The sequence below is a fragment of the Python bivittatus genome, unplaced genomic scaffold, assembly GCF_059951505.1.
Source record: "Python bivittatus isolate LINGU-HERP-01145 unplaced genomic scaffold, Pbiv_v1 ctg000010_np1212, whole genome shotgun sequence".
NCBI classification, from domain to species: Eukaryota; Metazoa; Chordata; class Lepidosauria; order Squamata; family Pythonidae; genus Python; species Python bivittatus.
Window position 1 is genome coordinate 3600971 of NW_028277029.1, and position 18254 is coordinate 3619224.

Consider the following 18254-nt stretch of genomic DNA (forward strand, 5'->3'; position numbering starts at 1 on the left):
CACACATCTTCATGTTGCCAAGGTTGAGAAACACTGATCTAAAATTTCCAACCAAAGAGAGACTTTTCTATGTATCTGACTTCCCAACAGCAAACATGACTTCATTCACATTGCAATGTGGCCTGCACCTTGTAGAGCTGGGTAAGAAGACTTCATCAACTTAGCCAGTTAAAAGTTAGTGGAGGAACCATGTTCTACCTTCAACCATTCGGCACCCTTCATATTTCTTTCCCAGGCAGCTCTATTTGATCAATTAATCCCCCCCAACCAGACACTTCGACAAATTAAAACAGGAAACAAAGACCCCAACATTTACCTCTGCCCCAGTACAGTAAAATAGAGCATTTATTCGAAGTATGTGGGTGTTCGTTTCCCGTCTGGATGACACACGTTTTTTCTCCTACGCAACGCCTCAGATGAAACCAACAATTTCTAACACCAACGCCCACTGAACATCTGCAGAACTTAGAAGAAATCTTTGCCCTCGACGACCCAAAAGCTCAAAATACACTTGGCAGGCAGCGGTGCCTGCTGGGGATGATGGGTGAGGCAAAAAAGTCAAGATGGTAGCCACACGACGGAAGCCCCACCCCTTCTCTCCGGGTCCCTGGGCTAAACTTTCCCCCTCTTCTTCACGCTCTCTCTCTTTTCCATGCCTCGTTTTGGGCAGCCAGTTTGTCCTAAAACTTTCCTCTTCTCCAAGTATTCGCGGGTCACGTTTTTCCATCCCAGGTGAAAGAAATCCAAACATCGGTCGGTTAAGTATTGATTCACAGTTCCTTCATGGAGTCCTATTTCTTACTAGGCTTAGATCTGAGTTGCAAATTGTGTGTGGGGGGGTCCACAATAAAAAGGAATGGAGCGGTTTGCTATTTCCCTGAACACCGACCTTTCCGTTTCAAATCTCTAGATGCACTTCTCTTCTTGGAAACCTTCTCGCCTGTTTGCATCACAAGAGGCTCCTTCTTCATGCAAAATACCAGTCCAGGCTCTTTCTGTCAATGAAAGGAGCGCCAGCCGCTGACAGTGTAAACCAGCGATTCCCAGCTTGGCCACTTTAAGAGGTGTGGAAGTCCACACCTCTTAAAGTGGCCAAGCTGGGAATCGCTGGTCCAAAGGAAAGGCTAACTTCCAAGGGGGAAACCAGCAGGCAGGGTGGGAGCTAAAAAGGCAGGGAAGGAGTCAAACCGAATCAAAACGGCCGCTGCAACCACGGGACTGAAGCCCCGCCCCTTTTACATACCCCCTGCAACGTCAGTATCTGGATGAGACCCAGTTTTGTCTACACCTGGGTCATGTGAGTGACGCCGTGGAGGTCCTGTCTCAGTGTGGGGGGCTCTGAGGGTCTGGATGGGGAACAAGAGGCTTCAGCTCCACTCTAGCAAGGCTCTGGATTTGAGGGCCCCTGCTTCTGGGGACTGTCCACCTGGGGGTCCTCCTGGACTCGCAGCAGGTGTCCGCCGTGGCCAAGAGGGCCTTTGCACAGCTCCGTGTTGTGCCCCGATAAGCAGGAGCCACTGGAGTCCACAGCCACCAAACTCCAGAGACCAGTTTTGGGGGCTGGAACACAGCATCGGTCTTGGACTCCAAAGCCACCTTCCCCACTCCCAAGCCAGACCTGTCTCCCCATGTCTTATCCCTATGAAATACTCCCCCACTTCCCTCCCCTACCTCCTCCAATCCTGAAGCCAAGGGAACCCTTTATTAAACTGGGACAGCTGATCTAACTAGGTTACCAGCATTCAGCACTTCGACCCAGCAGCGTCTCCCCTTCACATCACCCAACCAACAACCCCCCCTGCTCTAACTCCGGCCCTCCCACTACCTGCTCTCACCCGGGCAGCCGGGAAAGCCTCACCCCAGTCGGCCTGTCGGGCAGAATCTCTCCCCCCACCCCCTTCATCTCTCCCCCGAGAGCAGCAGGCAAGTCCAACCTCACCCAGCCAATGCTCCAGCAAACAGTCCCCAAAACAGTCTTTGCCAGTCCACGTCTTCTCACTGCAGCAGCCGCAGGGTCAGCCCAGCCCATCTGCCCTGGGATTGCCTCCACAAGGCCGACCCCAGGCCACCTCGGGCCTGAGTCTCCAGCGGGAGACCGAGGAAGGTGGCCGGCCGGTCAAGCGGCAGCTGCAGAACGCAAGGGGGCTCTCCCGCAAGACCACCCCTTTGTTCCTGCTTCCACTGTCCACCTGGCCCTCCAAGTCCTACCTTCCGCTGGGAAGATGCCAGAGTCACTGCATGTTAACGTTTGGCTAAAACGAGCAGAGCGGTGAGAAGATGCGGCAGGAATCCGAGCTTTTCTCCAAAAGCTACTTTCATGCATTTCACTTCCTCTCGATTTCTCCTTCCCAACAGGAAGCAGACTCTTAGCTGATCTTCGCGAATATCGAAAAGCTAAGCAAGGCACGGGAAGCCACCAGGGCAGTGGCGTGGCAGGCTGGGAAGTCAAGATGAACGTTTTGAAAGAAGAGGGCAATGGCCGATGGGTTCTATGTTGTAGCTAAGAACATCGCATGGATGCAAACATGTAGCACGAGGAGTCCATCATGACTCAAGGAAGATTACGTTGTTACTCTGGAACAAGGGAACATCCAAAGGGTCAGTCTTCACAGACATGGTTTGCCACTTCTGCGCAGCTCCGGTCGCACGCTGGAAATGGATTGCCGCTCACCCGTCTGTGGCGAATAAACGATTTCCCCGAGCCACTGAGCCCAGCAGCTTACAGAATTGCAATTGCTTTGGAACCAGTCAGGCCTTGCAAATAATAAAAGACTGCAATGGGTGACTGCTTTTCTTCTCTTTGTGTACTTATGTTTCTAGTAAACACTTTTTCAGGTCTTTGTATTTTCCTAAAATACTGGAACGGAATAGCCACACGGGGCTTCATCATAGATCCGTGTTGACTGTAAATCAGTGCGGCGTGAAGGCTAACACCAGTCAGCAGTTCAGAAGCTCACCGAGTCCTTGACATCTGGGGCTTTCTGAAATCCAGATTCCTCCTTTCAAATCATGCTAACTGATCTCATTTAATTCCACACACAAGGAGACACCATTTCCATTAAATAATTCAAATGGAAGAGGCATTTCTGCAACTCTCCTATATTTATTCTAGCAATTCAGAAATGTAAGGCACGTTGAAACTATCTTGGTTAAAAGAGTGGGAGAGAGAGAAAGTATACAGTGCATGAATTGGGTTATTTTAAAGTCCTCCGCTACCGGGTTGATATTTACAGATCTTGAAAACAACTCAGCAGAATAGGACCTGATGAAGACTTGGATGAGAAACTCCATGAAATCCCAGGGCCAGAAACAAGTTTGGGACATGAAAAGAACATCTCAGAAGACCACTGGTTTTATTTTTTACTTTGCTCCAAAATATATACCCTGGCCTTCTGCTTGAAACCTACCATTGAAATTGATCAATCAAGATAAATTAAAAAGAAAATTAAAATCAATCTCATCAAATCAATTAACAGTTAAAACCTAGTAGAAGAGATGTATTTTTGTCACCTTTCTAAATAGGGGAGGGGGCAGGAAAAATGTACCCTATTGGAGAGAGCTTTCCATCCCTTGGAGGCCACCAGGAGAAGGCTCCTTCCTTTGTTCCACAGAGCCAAGCTTCATGATTGGGGGGTGGGGGGGGGCATCCTCAACGGCCTCCCCTCAGGACAAGCAACCCAGTTGCTGCATTTTACACCAGTCTTAATTTCCAGATTTTTTTTCAAGGGTGGCCCCAAGGAAACTACATTGCAGTAGTCAAGACCACTGTAACCAAGGTCTGCACGACCATCATTACCAGCTCAGGAAGGGTCACAGTTGTTGCACTATCCATACCTGTGCACATGCACCCCTTCCCTAAAACGGCAAGGAGAGCGCCCCCAGTGACAGCTGGGGGTCCAGGAGCACGGCCAAATTATGAATCTGCTGTTTCTTGGGAAGTGAAACCTCATTCAGAGCAGGCTTCATCTGTCTTACTTTCTCCTTCCTCAGTGCACCTCAGTCTTTCTGGATCACTTTTTTGGACACTTCTGGGTGTCATCTCCAAAGTCCTGAATGACCCTCCCCAGTGGTTTCATGTAAATGTTAAAAAGCAGAGAAGACAAGATCTGGACACCAGAGGACAATGACCTGTGTGATGAACAGCAATTCCTCAGGATTACCTCCTGGGCAATCCCATGAAGGACACTTGGTTCCACTGCCAAACGGTGTCTTTGAGGCCCAGAAATGCACCAGAGTTGATGGTATCAAAAGCTGGTGAAAGATCCAGGAGAATGAGCAGGGCTTCACTCCCCTTGTCCAGTTTTATCACACATCATCCACCGAAGCAACCAAATTACCATATCCCAGAGGAACCCTTGATTAGAACAAGCCCAGATCATCAGCTTCTAGAACGGCAAGGTCAACATTTGCTCGATTACTCAATCCCAAAATAGAATTTTCCTGACCTAGAATTACAAAGATCTTCTGGGAGTTTTCATTAGAGGTCTTATCACTGGCTCCCTTAAGCAGGCAGGAACTCAAGGAGGTATTGATCACACCTTAACTTCAGGACCAGCACCAACCATGGTCAATTTAATTAGCCGGGAGGGGAAGAATCATGCAAACAGGTGGGGGTGGGGGTGTCAGGATGGTGGCTGTGACTGTGTGACTGAGAGTGGGCCTTCAACCTCAAATCATGGCCACCACCTTGATCCCCTGACAGATACTCTGATCTGAAAAGTTTCCCTATGGACAGGAAAAATGAGAGCCATGGTCCCCTCTGTAGGATCAGCCCCAACTCTAGAGTCCAGCTTGAGCCTCATCTGGTCTTTGCCTGCAAGAAACGGTGAAAACTGTTCCTCTAGCCAGCCCCATCTGCCACACCTTGATGGAGGAGACTATTCCCCAGGACACAAAAGAATTGACAACCTGGTCCACGGAGACACAACTGAAGAAGCTCATTGTGGCCTCCACCAAAAAAGATTTCAAATGGGCCTTTAAAAAGGCCCCATATCCTGCTGGAAAGTTTCTGGATGGACTTCTGGGTCTTACCACATTGTACCAACCCAGTGCACCGGGTTATCTATTTGATATTTTCATTAGATTTATAGATCGTTAGATTTTCTCCAGGAACAAGAGGGCGCTTATGTGGGGATTTCCATTCCTGTCATCAGCTCAACAACCCCATGAGGTAGGCTGGGCTGAAAGGGGGTGACTGGCTGCAAATCATCCGGGGAACCTCTGCGGCCGACGGTGGATTTCGAACCCAGGTTTCACGAACTCTTCACCGCCACACCCTCCACTTCACCGACCCTTCACCTTCACACCATCTTATCCCCCTTGTCAATTCAGGATTCGGCGCACCGCCTGAGCCCAGAGAAGGGCCAGTTCGGGAACCGGGGCGAGTGAGTTGTCAGAATGCAGCAAGGGCAGACTTCAGAGACCCTCCTCTGCCGCTGAGCTCAACATGGCTGCGCTCTTTTCTCCGTTTCTGCGCTTTGTTCCGGGACGTTTCACCCCTTGCAAGCCCGTCCACTCCTGGCCGGCTCCGGGTCCCCGGCACGCAGCCTCCTGGCCCGACTTCGCCGGGCGGCTGCATCTTCCCCGGGCATCGCCCAGCGCGGGCAGGGCGGTCGCGGGCGCCTGTGCGCCGGGGCCCCCTCCTGCACGGCACCCGGAGCCCGGCAAAGCCCCCTCCGCGCCCCTCCTCCGCGGGGTCCCCCAAAGGGGCCGGGCTGCCGCCGCGAGCTCGACCCTGCGAGGCGCTCCCGGGGAGCCCGGCTCCCTCCCCGTCCCTCCGGCACGGCGAAGCTCGGCCGGGCCTCCGGTCTGGTCCAGCTAGCGCCGCCGCCCCGGGGTTTCCCGGGGTCCTCCAGGTCCTCGCCGGCCCGGCCCGGCCCGGCCCGGCCCGGCCCTGCCCATCGCTCGCGCCGGGCTAAAGCCGGGCTGCAGCCCCCGCGGGAGCTGGCGCCGCTCCACCGCCGGCAGCCGCCTGGACCGCAGAGAGGCAGCCGAGGAAGCGAGGGAGACCCTCTCGCCCCCGCCCCGCAGCCGGCGCTCCGGCTCGCCCCCCGAGCCCCCGCCCTCCACTCACCTTGGGCGAGGGGCGGCCGCCCCCCGGGCTCCCGCGCGCGGCGGACGGGCGAAGGCGCAGCGCCGAGCGGGGCGAGGCTCTCGAGCGCCCTTCCCGAGAGTGGGGATCGCCGGGCGCCGAGCCGAGCCGAGCCGAGCCGCCGCCGCTGCAGCCGGCCGAGCCCCGGTCCCTCGCGAGGCAGCCCCCGCGCGCGGCAGCGGCAGCGGATGGGGGCCGGCGGCGAGCCGGCTCAGGCGCTGCGCAAGCGGGCTCCGCCGCCGCCTTCCGCTGCCATGTTAGCCCCCCCGGCGGCGGGGCGCCTGGCCGGGGGCGGGGCGGCTTCTCCGGCCGGAGCGCCGCGGGCGCGGGGCAGCCGCTCGCTGCCCGCCCGCCCGCTCACCCGCGGGGATGCGCCGGTGCGGGCGGCGGGCAGGGAGGCGGCGGGCCAGGCGGAGCACGCGGCTGGCGGCGCTCGGACCCCGCTGCGGGCTGCCAAGGTCACCGACCGGCCCTCGGTGGTTTCCGCCAGCGCTCGCTCGGCGTCTGAGCAGGTGCAGAAAGCCGCCCGAGGGAGGGGGTCGGGGGAGGGGGCTGGGGCCCCTCGCCCTCGCCCGGCTCGGGGGCGGCCCGGCGGGGAGAGGGGCGCGGGCGGCGCCTGGAGCGCGGGCGGCTGCCTTTCCGGAGCTTCGCCAGCGCCGGAGCGGATCCGGTCTGATCCGGTAGACTTCGAAAAGTGCTCGCTTGGTCGCTCGCTCTCGGTTGCGAGAATCGGGCCCGCCTGGATCCTTCTTCGGTGAATCCCACCCTTCCCGTGGGTTTGGCGCTTTCCTGATGTATGGTGTCTTTCAGCGTCATGTGAGCGGACCTCAAAACGATAAGCAGCGTTGGACCCGGTTATGGCTTGGAGAGGAGACCACCGGGAAATCCCCAGGCTGGGGAAATGGAAAGAATAACCTTGCAATGACTGGTGTGGGTCTTCCGGGCTGTGTGGCCGTGTTCTGGCCAGCACCTGTGACCTGCATCTTCAGAGTGCAGGAGCACAGGTGCTGGCGAAACGTTAGGAAACAAAACTTCCAGAACACGGCCACACAGCCCGGAAGATCCACACCAGCCATCGTATGCCGGCCGTGAAAGCCTTCGACAATACAATAACCTTGCAGTTCGCAGGGGCAAACCAGGTCCGCATTTGCTGCCAAGAAAACACCCTAGAATTGGCTGCCACAGCTCAGCAGGAGGGGGGCTTTGCTGGGTGATGTTGGAAACCTAAACAGGGCCAGACCTGGTGAGTGCTTGGAGAGAACACCATCAGGAAATACCACTTGATAGGGAACTTGATAGGGAAATCAATCGTGCTCACTCCCCCTTTCTCCAAACATCCCACTTCCAGTTCTGGTTTTAATTAGAGCTGGCAATTTGTGACTCTTCTGGTTGCAAATTTCTAGTTCTGACCGAGGCCAGCAAACGTGGCCAGTGGCAAGGGACGCCCAGGTTGCTAATTCAGCAATGCCCAAGGGGCCCCCTTTCTTTTCCCCACCACCCCAAACAGTGCTCCATTTTCAGGAAGCTTCATGATCCAGCGGAGAACTGGCCGAAAGGAAAAAGTGCAGTATGATTTTTCTTCTTACAAGCATATTGAAATGGGAGGAATATATGAATGTCTGTTTGTAACATTGGATTTGAGATGGACAGTCCTTATGGGGGGGGGGAATAAAAGCTAATTCAGGCGTAATGTGCTGAGGATATATGGCAAACGAGGAAGGGAAAGCATGAAAACAGAATAATAACAAAAGGGTATATATTAATGTGGACTAAATGATTACACCATTCAATACAAAATAATTTTTGCCTCTGCAGGTGGCTATCTAGGCACTCTCAGCATCGATTCAGAGGCTTCACGGCCTTCCCTTTCGGGCAGCCAGGGTGGTGCAAAGCGCAGACCAACAGCGAAAAGTTGTGAGCAAAAGAAATTAGAACAAGAAGAGAAGTGAAAAGGAAAGGAAAGGAAACTAGGTCTTGCTTACCCCCAAACAGTCACACTGCTGTGTTTACAGACCTTCTCTGCTCTCCCCCACCCATGCGCTGCACTCCTTCAGGCGTGGCCTTTTCATGTTCCGACTTTCTTAGCTTCGTCTCTTTTTGAGGATTTGAACAGCCACAGTCTTTCTCCTTTCCCCCCATTCCCTCGCCCTTCGTATCCTTGTTTTTTAGTGTGATCCTCTTTTATTCTTTCCGCATGGGCCTATCCTCTTTCATTCGAGCCTCTCGCTTTTGCATTCAACCCACATTCAGTTCTTGATCCTGGTTGTTTTTTGCCCACTTCCTAATGTGCCCCATTCCCGCTGCGTCCAACTCCCTTGTTTTTCTTTCAACATGCCCAGCTCTCATTTCCATAAAACAAAATAAAAACATATGCTCGTCTTATGGAGTAGATGGCTCAACTGTTCTGGAGTAGCTCTTAACATTTCGAAGCGAGCAGACAAATATGTTAAATGCTTTTTGATAGCCCCTTAGAAAAGAAAATTTAAAATGCCACTGAAAAGTTTAAAAAATTGTTTCCAAAATAATGCTACTAATTTATCTTTATTTGACTGTCATCTATACTTTGTAAATCTGTCTCATCCTCTGTTTTTTTTCTTGCACTTTCAAAGCAATTTGTCCTCAAAACAACGGTTTGTCACCAAATTCCAATAATAACAAAGACATTGCTTACAGAATTACTCTAAAGTCTTAGATTAATGTAGTGTGATATATTTTGGGGTTTTTTTTTTACATTTCTCTTGCATCTCTGCATTTCATTTACTCTGCACATGAATGAAATCATTTCCAATTATTTATATCCATCTTAGAGGAATGTCTGCTTTTAACTGGCAAAAGCTTTTCAGCCTTAATGAAATCAATAACATTGTTTAAACTTTTTCAATGTCAACCATTAAGCAATGTTTAATGGTCTTTTTAATTTATTGCTTCTGAGTGTAAGCAAGAATGGAGAAAACAAAGCAAAACAAGAAGAAAAAGAACTTTCATTCACATGAGATCTGGTAGCCCATGTTTATTTTCTGATCTTTTTTGTTAGGAATTTTTAAATGCCATGAACTTTTAAAAAATATTATTTTTCATAGCAGAGGAGCCACGTATTTACAAGTTTGTCTGACATAATTCCTTGGCAAACTGAAAAAAGAAAAGGAGAAAAGAAATGCAGAAAATGACATCATAAAACGTAACCATAATAAACAAAGCAAAAAATGACCAGTGTTCAAAAGTCCTCTTCAAAAGTTTACAAACCGCACGTGTCAGAAATCCTGGGCTGCAAACCAGTATTGTGGAAGATAGGTGGGGCGCTGGTGTTTCCCAGGGCAGGAATGCCTGTTATGTCAACAACCCACTCCCATCCAACCTTCAAGGGCAAAGCAGGGGGTCTGTCAAGCCAGGAAGAAGAAATGCCAGATTGAAACTGCTGTGGGAATAAGAAGACCAGCGCTGATGTTTGGCCGAGGGGGAATCCTGTGCTCTAAACGGCTCCTTTCCGGCACTCAGCAAAGGATATAATCGGTGGAGTCCTTGGTGCTCTCTGAGCAGGGAGATTGGCTTGCTGGCGTTTCATCACCCGACTAGGTAACCTCTCAATGCGAGGGACGGTGGGGCTGGCTGCCTCCCTCGCGCTGATGAGGTTACCTAGTTGGGTGATGAAACGTCTGGAAGCCAACCACCCAGCTCAGAGGGCACCAAGGACTCCACAGTCCAACCCTGAGCTATAGAGGCTCTCTTCTGTTCGAATATAATCCAGCTGTGCCATGCCTGGGGCCTGGATAATTTCTGCCGACTTTGGACTGGGGAGAGAGAGGGGCTGATCGTGAACATCCATGGCCGAATGGAGGTTTGAAGGTCAGCCTCCATAGTTGCAAAGGGATGGGAGCCCTAGTGCCACAAGATGTGCGATCCTATCAGCTCATCTTCCTGCTGGTTCTGGTGGCACAGAGGCAAACTAGCGGGGCCAGAAACCACTTCTTTGGAAACAGACTGCCCACTTATTTTTTCCAGGAACCGCTTTTGTACCAAGAGGGTGCAGGCGGGTTATCTAAGGTCCATGTCCCTTCTCCATCAGTGGCTTCATTCTAGTGCCTGTCGGTCTGTCAGACGTCCCCAGTAGTCCAATAGTGGTGCTACGTCACCTGAACCGGCCAATATATGCAACAGGCAATTTGGTTTCATTATAAGATCAAAAGTAACTAATTTCTTTCCTTTGTAACTAAACCAAAAATATTGGTAGAAAAAGCAAATGCTTGTTCAGAAACGAAAGAGAAAAAGTTAGAGGCAGAGTCATTCTTTGGAGAGCTTTTCATAGCTTTTTAGAAGTTGGTTTGGAATATAGTAGCTGTGGGTTTCCCCACTCCTTAAAAAGACATTGTGCATGTTGTCCTTCCAAAGGTATTGCAAACCGTGCAGTTCAACAGACGGTCTGCCATGCTTTTCGCAACAGTTTCCCTGGAGTGACCATGTGCCCTGGCACGATGCCGGCATGGGGCATGAGGGTGGAATCACCAGGCCCAGAGCCGCGTGGGTGGTGGGGCACATCCCCAGATTGCATTTTAAAAGGGAAAAAGAAGAAATGTTAAAGTTGCTGTCATTCTGCCCCAGAAGATCAACTGAAGACATGGCCCTGCCTCTAAAGGAATTATGGGCAACAATCCCTTGGGCACTAAAAGTTTGTGTGTGTGTTTAATCAAGGTATATTTTTTATCAAGTAAAAGAAATAAATAGTGGATACATAACAAAGGCTGACCAACGAACATCTTGTTGGTCTTCTGCGGAAAAAAAATTATAAATAAACCCTGGTACATGGATACAAGGAAAAGAAGGAAGGAAGGAAGGAAGGAAGGAGAGAGAGAGAGAGAGAGAGAGAAAAAGAAAGAAAGAAAGAAGAAGGAAGGGAAGGAAGGAAGGAAGGAAGGAAGGAAGGAAGGAAGGAAGGAAGGAAGGAAGGAAGGAAAAGAAAAAGAAAAAAGCATGGGAATTTCCAAGGATGGTTGCAGGCTCGGGAATATAAGAATTGGGGCATGGGGGAAAGTCAAGATGGTAGCCACAACTTTGCAATTAGATCCGTATCACGCAGTCTCTTGATTTTTTTGACCTCCACCAGGAAGGCCACTATTTAAAAACACAAACAATGTTTGGGAAAGCGAGCATGTCTGAGGCATAACTCCCATGGCTGCTTGAGAACTGACATGCAGAAGACCAGTTAGCCCATGTGGTGAAAAAGTTCTCCTGACGCTGCTTGCAAGTCTTCCATTCCCCTGATTTGTGCTACTTGGGTCCCTTGCTTTAATTCGCTAAGTCAGTTTAATTTTAACACAGCAATCCCCACTGCAGGTGAACATAATTTTCCCAACCCAGAACTTTAGACATTTCTGATCTGGCATCTTACTGTTTCATTGCAGTATTTTTTTAAAAAATATGCACATTACCTACAGAACGGAACAGAAAAGAATGTTCCTGTGTATAAGAATGATGCTTTCCATGCGGGCAGGCCTGCATACACACACAGGGTGATGTTTTCCGTGGCTCAGGGCTGTTTCTAAAAATCTGTCCCAGAGATCAAGTGATGGGAAATTATATTGTTTTCTGCTCTATTGAATCATTCAGTTTGTTGCTACTGGACCAGGTACGGGCAGGTAGAGGCAGGGAAAAGAGCAGAAAGTGGGGGAAAAAATATTAAGAGAATACAAGAGTAAATGATGCCTCAATCAAATTCTGAACAGAAATTCACGTGTTTCGCTTGCAGCTTGCCGGGTTTGATAAATTAGACAAACACAGTTTTGCTTCCAATTTTTATTTCTTATGTTTTATTTTACCCCAAGCTAAGCTGCCTGAGTACATGTTTAAAAGTTAATCATAAGACAGTCTCATCTTATTTCATGATGGGGAGAAATCCGCGTACGCGCCATAAGGACCCATAATGTACACCCCACTAAAAAGATAAGTTCTCTCTTTTCTTTTTCATTTCTGGACTGTTCAGCATCTGCAGTTGCCTGGACAGTAGAATGTTCAAATCAGTGGAGTTGATATAAAATAAAATAGCATAAAATTATTACAACAGCCACGTAGTGGAGATTTTAAAAAGCCAGCACCAATGACACGATGATTAAAATAAATACAGTTCATCCAAGCGTTGTAGAATTGGCAGCAAAGTTGCGTTTGTCCTTTGGAAATGTTTTCTAAAGTAAAAACAAAGGCTCTTTACAAAAAGGGTAAAAAAGATAAACTCTCATTTGGCTGGACTTGACTCTTCTTACTCCAAGAACATGGCTGTGTAGTTTCTTGCCCCAAAATGGAAGTTGTTTGCTATTTCCTTCAGGGTATTTCTTGTTTTGTTTTTTGACAACCTAACAGTCCTGGGGTTTCATAGTGGTCTCCCATCCAAATACTAACCAAATTCAACCCTTTCCAAGATCAGCTTAGGTTAAGTAGGTAGGACCACTTTCTGTCTCTTAAAGTGTCTAAAATAATGAAAAACTCTTTTGTCTGTATCAGGAAGACCATAATATATGCCTTATGAAAAGATATTTATTGAAAAGGACGTGATGGTGACTTACTAGGGAGACATTTTTCTATAGTGGAGAAACTGCTCTATTCCCCTCCTTTCTATTTGCAGAAAGAAGCATTTTTGGCTGTTAAGAATATGGCAGAATAGCAGTTTTTTTTCTCTGGGGCTGTTCTGGGGGGTGAATTCCCCAAATTAATAATCTTCAAGGTAGCATATATGAGGGCCAATAAGAGCCACCATTCTTCTCCTTCTCCTTCTCCTTCTCCTTCTCCTTCTCCTTCTCCTTCTCCTTCTCCTTCTCCTTCTCCTTCTCCTTCTCCTTCTCCTTCTCCTTCTCCTTCTCCTTCTCCTTCCTCCTCCTCTTCCTCCTCCATTATATTTGTCCATCTCTTCTCAGCCTTTGAACTGGTTCTTTCTGAACCACTGTTGAAACTGATTGAGATTTATGATTCCGCTTTCCACACTTAACTAATTAATTTTCTACATCGACTGTTGTATCTTGCCTTTTGCAACTGCTCAATGGTTCATTGTCTTCCTTTTAATAAAATTTAGAATTGCAAATTTTACTTACAAGGACAATTGGTTGATACAGCAAGGGGTCTTTTTCATGTTTATTTCCTTTCTGAGAGAAAGATAAATTTGCTTTGATATAAAACTCTTTCGTAATGCAACTGTAGAGTTAAGAATTTTTCTAATTGGGACATATTTGTCTCTGGATATTATTTTCATTATATTGTTGGCTTCAAGGAGATACATGCTACCCAACTTGTTGAACCTTTGGAGCGGGTTCCATTTCTCCCCTTTTTTCCTCCCTTAGGGTTTTTTTTTACCCCAAGAGGGAGCTCCAACATAAGGACTGTTATCTTTCCTTATAAATCTTTCTAAGTTAATTTAGCAAATACAACAAGATCTGGAAGCAAAATTGGATTCTCTCAAGGCTGCTATATGACAAATTAATAATTCTAGCTCTTGTAAAAACTACCTAAAGTTCAGAAGTAGGATTTGGGTGAAGAGGATCTAGGAGGAGAAATGGAAATTTTACTTAAGATTTATCTTGACCTGAATATGGATGAAACTCTGAAAATTCAGGAAATTTACTGATGAAATTCTTGGATAGCGTGAAGGAGAAAATTGCCACGGGATCTATTTGCAACGTTCACTTGTTTTTTAAGACAAAAGAGTCAATATTGGAACTAAAAGGAAGTGATGCTCTTTTAAAGCTGTGAGATACAATAATTGAGATTTTATCGGGTGCACTTCCGAATAGACTTGGGAAGAGGAGAAATGTGAGATTTTAGACAACTGTTCTCCAGGACAAGAAGATACAGATCGGCTGCTCCATTTTATGTGGAGATCTTTGGGGATGAGAGTAAAACCTTTGTGTACTCTATCAACAATGCTAGGAGAATGCTGGAGTCCTTATCTGTAACAGAAAAGGGGAATTTTATTTATTTTTATATTTTTATCATATTTATATAGCCGCCCATCTCACATAAAAGTGACTGAGCGGCGTGAAATAAAGGCCAAGAACAGCCCAAAGAACAAAAACTAGATCACGTAGCTAGTGTCTCTCCATAAATTAAATTAAGAATTGTTGTCCTGGATCAAATAATATTAATGGACTGAATAATCCATTTAAAAGGAAAAAAAATAAGAAAGGAAAAAAATGCCTCCAAGAGACACACATTAAAAATGACAATATACAGTAAATCTGTTGGAATGTAAATACCTCTATCAAAAAATTGTGGCCTCAGACAGAAAAAATGGAGTATTTATATATGGAAAACTTATCATGGACTCTAGAAAAACAATGCAAGATGGGGAAGGAAGATTCACAATAGTACTTTTTCAGACTGAATTTGGAAGAAACAAAATTGGCTTCCAAGGATGCTCCAAATGATAACGAAATGAAGAAATATTTCTAGGAAATATATTTTTTTCAACAACTTCTTGAAATTGAAAAGGGAGATATCTTAGTCCTTGAGAACATGAATACCTATTTCCCCATAGACGGATAAAACTATTTCATAAATTCCCCTCCCACCCACACACACATTTTTCAGCCTGTATGTTATAATAATAATCTCTTTTGGAGATAAAGTCTTCAGGGACCAAGTATACTTATTATTCTCCAGTTCATGCAACTTATTCAAAGGTAGAAATGTGCTGGATTTCTACATAATTAACCAATCTTATAGATGTAGAAGTTGTAGATCCTTGTTATGTAGATCACAATCCAATAATTATAAGAATAAATACCGTAGGGCAGGGTTCCTCAACCTTGGCAACTTTAAGACGGGTGGACTTCAACTCCCAGAATTCCCCAGCCAGCAAGGTTGGGTCTTAAAGTTGCCAAGGTTGAGGAACCCTGCCATAGGGGGACTTCTAGATCAAAAAGGTGAATAAGTGAAGTGTTATCAGAAACTAAAGAGCTTCTTCCAAATCGATTTAACATCTAACATGCCTTTATCTACAATATGGGATGCTAGCAAAGCATTTACAAATAAAGCTCCAGGACCGAACCATATTTCTGCAAATTTCTATCAAACCTTTCAAGAAATTCTAGTTAAACATTTATCTCAGGTAACAAATGGGATTCAGGAACATGAAGAATTTCCTTTGTCATGTGAAGAAGCCTTTATCTCTTTGATTTATAAAGAAGGAAAAGATTCCTCTTATCCTGTCATACAAATCTATTTCTTTAGTGAATGCAGATTATAAGTTTTTCATGGCAATACTTGCAAAGAGGATAAGTGATTTTTTAAAACAAGTTGATGCATCAAGAAAGGTATATGAGAGACAACATTAGATATATTATGAATGTTATTAACAAGATAAATAAATAAAAACAAACAGACAAAAAATGGTGATGATTTTTCTTGATGCAGAAAAAGCCTTCGACAATCTAGAATGGCTTTTTCTCATAGTACTTGCAGTTTTGAAAAAGAGGAGTTGTGGCTCTTAATGTTTTCCATGGATACAGCGTGTTTATACAGAATAAAAAGCTAAAATGGTCTTTTTTTCAAAACAGTGCACCATATAAAGGGGACAAGGCAAGATTGCCCCCTTTCTCCTTTATTTTTACTGGCTTTAGACCCATTGGCAATGAAAATACGCCACAAAAATACAATTCAGGAGTTAAGCTAGCAACTCAGCATAAACTGGAATTAAATGCTGATGATGTATTGACAGTTACTCAGTGAAAAGACTCCTTAGTCTTAATGGAATGTTAATAGAATGTATAAATGGAATATATGTCACAATATGGCTTTGTTTCAGGTAATCGGATCAATAAAGAAAAGACTCCAAATGCTGACATGGAATCTAGCATAGGAAGCCATGCAGCTTCTAGTAATGGGGTTTAAATCACTGCAAAACATATTAGGAATAGTGAGATAGTTAGAAATTATTTGACAAAAATTAATAAGGATTTATTTAAAAATCATTATTTATAGACCTGGACAAATAAAAAAAGCAGATATTTCCAGATAGGGAAAAAAAAAATAAGCTTGTCTTGGTTAGGAAGAACTACAACCATCCAAATTAGTATTTTACCAAAACTTAACTTTCTTTTCCAAATGATTCCAATGTCTATTGATTATGTGACATCAAGTCGTTTTCGACTCCTAGCGACCACGTAGATAGATTTTCTCCATGACAATCTGTCCCTAACCTGGTCCTTCAGCTCTTCCAATGATGCCCCCATCGCCACTGTAACTGAATCCAACCCCCTTGTTGCCGTTCATCCTCTTCTCTTTCCTTCCACCTTCCCCAGCACTGGAGCCTTCTCCTGAGAGCTGGGTCTTCACATCATGTGTCTGAAGGAGGATAACTTGAGCCTGGCCATTTGTGCCTCGAGTGAGAACTCTGGGTTGATTTGTTCAATGATCCACCGGTTTGTGTTCTTGGCTGTCCATGGTCTTCTCAGGAGTCTTCTCCAGCACCAAAGTTCACAAGCATCAATACTCTTCCTATCCTGCTCCTTTGAAGTCCAACTTTCACTTCCATAGACGGTCACAGGGAACACCATGGCTTGTGTGATTCTGAACTTTGTAGGCAGAGACACATCACGGCATCTGAATATCTTTTCCAAGGCCTTCAAGGCTGCTCTACCAAGCGCCAGTCTGTGGCGTATTTCTTGACTGCTTGTTCTTTTACTCTTGATTGCTGATCCTAAAAGGCAGAAGCTCTCCGTCCCTTTGATATCTTCACTGTCAGTTCTAAGACTGGTTGTTCTACCTGATGTCCTTAGTGTGGTCTTCTTTATATTTAACTTTAGTCCCATTTTTTCACTATACTCCTAGACTTTTATTACTAGACCTTGCAGTTCCTTTGCATTTTCGGCTCTCAGGGTAGTATCTTTAGCATAGTGCAGGTTATTAATATTTCTTCCTCTGATTTTAAAACCACACTCATCTTCTTCCAATCCAGCTTCCCTTAATATATATTCGGTATATAGATTGAATAAATAAGGGAGGGTATTCAGCCTTGTCACACTCCTTTGCCAACCTGGAGCCAATCTGGAGCCAGTCATGGTGACATTCTGCCTGGACTGTGCCTTCCTGACCTGTATGTAAGATTCTTATGAGGACAATGAGATGTTCTGGGATTCCCATTTTTCTGAGCGCTTTCCACAGCTTGACGTGATTGACACAATCAAAGGCTTTTCTATAATCAATGAAGCACATGCTAATTTCTTTTTGGTATTCTTTAGCTTTCTAAATTATCCAGCGTGCATCAGCAACAATGCCACATGTTCCTTGGCCTTTTTTAAAGCCAGCTTGAACATCTGGCATCTCTCTTTCCATGTAGGGCTCTCATCTGTGTTGGATGATCCTAAGCATTATTTTGCTAACATGTGAAATTAAGGATATTGTACGATAGTTTGGACACTCTGTTAAGTCTTCTTGTTTTGGTATTGGAATGTCGATTGACTCTTCCAATCGGTTGGCCACTGTGTCCTTCTCCAGATTTGCTGGCCTAGCTTGGTTAGAACCTTGACTGCTTCTTCTTCTGTTGACTGCCCTACTTCAGTGGGTCTTCCATCAGTTCCTGTAGCTGTTTCCTAAGCCACACAATTCAACTACATTTTTCTCTTTCATGTTTCCAATTTTGGCATTCCAGTCGCCAATCACAAGCAACACATCTTGCTTGCAATTCCTGTTGATTTTGAAATGAACTTGATCGTAGAAGTCATCAACAACCTCTTCTTCTGCATCAGTGGCTGGGGCATAAACTTGAATAATCATCATATTAAAGTGTTGTCCATGAAGTCTAATCAATATTTTTTGGTCATTGATTGCATTGTAGCCAAGTACTGTTCTTGCTATACCCTTCTTGACGATAAAAGTAACACCATTTCATCTTTGTTTTTCATGTCCTAAATAAAAAATGCTGTGATCTTCTGACGGAAAGCATGATGGCTGGGAAATTCTGGGGGCTGAAGTCCACACATCTTAAAGTTGCCAAGGTTGAAAAGCACGGCTCTATGCAGTCAAGGCCATGAACTTAAGACTTGGTCTCCAAATAGTTTATTTGTAGGGGCCTGCAGAGCCTGGTCAGTCATCCAAAGGACACACTAGCGACAATCCCTAGGTGAAAGACCTCCTTCCACCACCAAATACAGGCTATATCTACTTTACAGGAACAAAGAGACTCAAA

The 18254-nt window shown here is 46.2% G+C and overlaps 1 protein-coding gene across 2 annotated transcripts in view; it reads right to left on the reverse strand.

Moving 5' to 3' along the window:
* PRR5 (proline rich 5) overlaps window positions 1-6289 on the reverse strand; it is a 58161-nt gene extending 51872 nt beyond the window's left edge. For both annotated transcript variants that reach the window (XM_088150336.1, XM_088150223.1), the window contains exon 1: window positions 6074-6289. The gene's annotated coding sequence lies outside the window, so the exon portion shown is untranslated. The remainder of the gene's footprint in view (window positions 1-6073) is intronic.
* Window positions 6290-18254: the final 11965 nt, after the last annotated feature.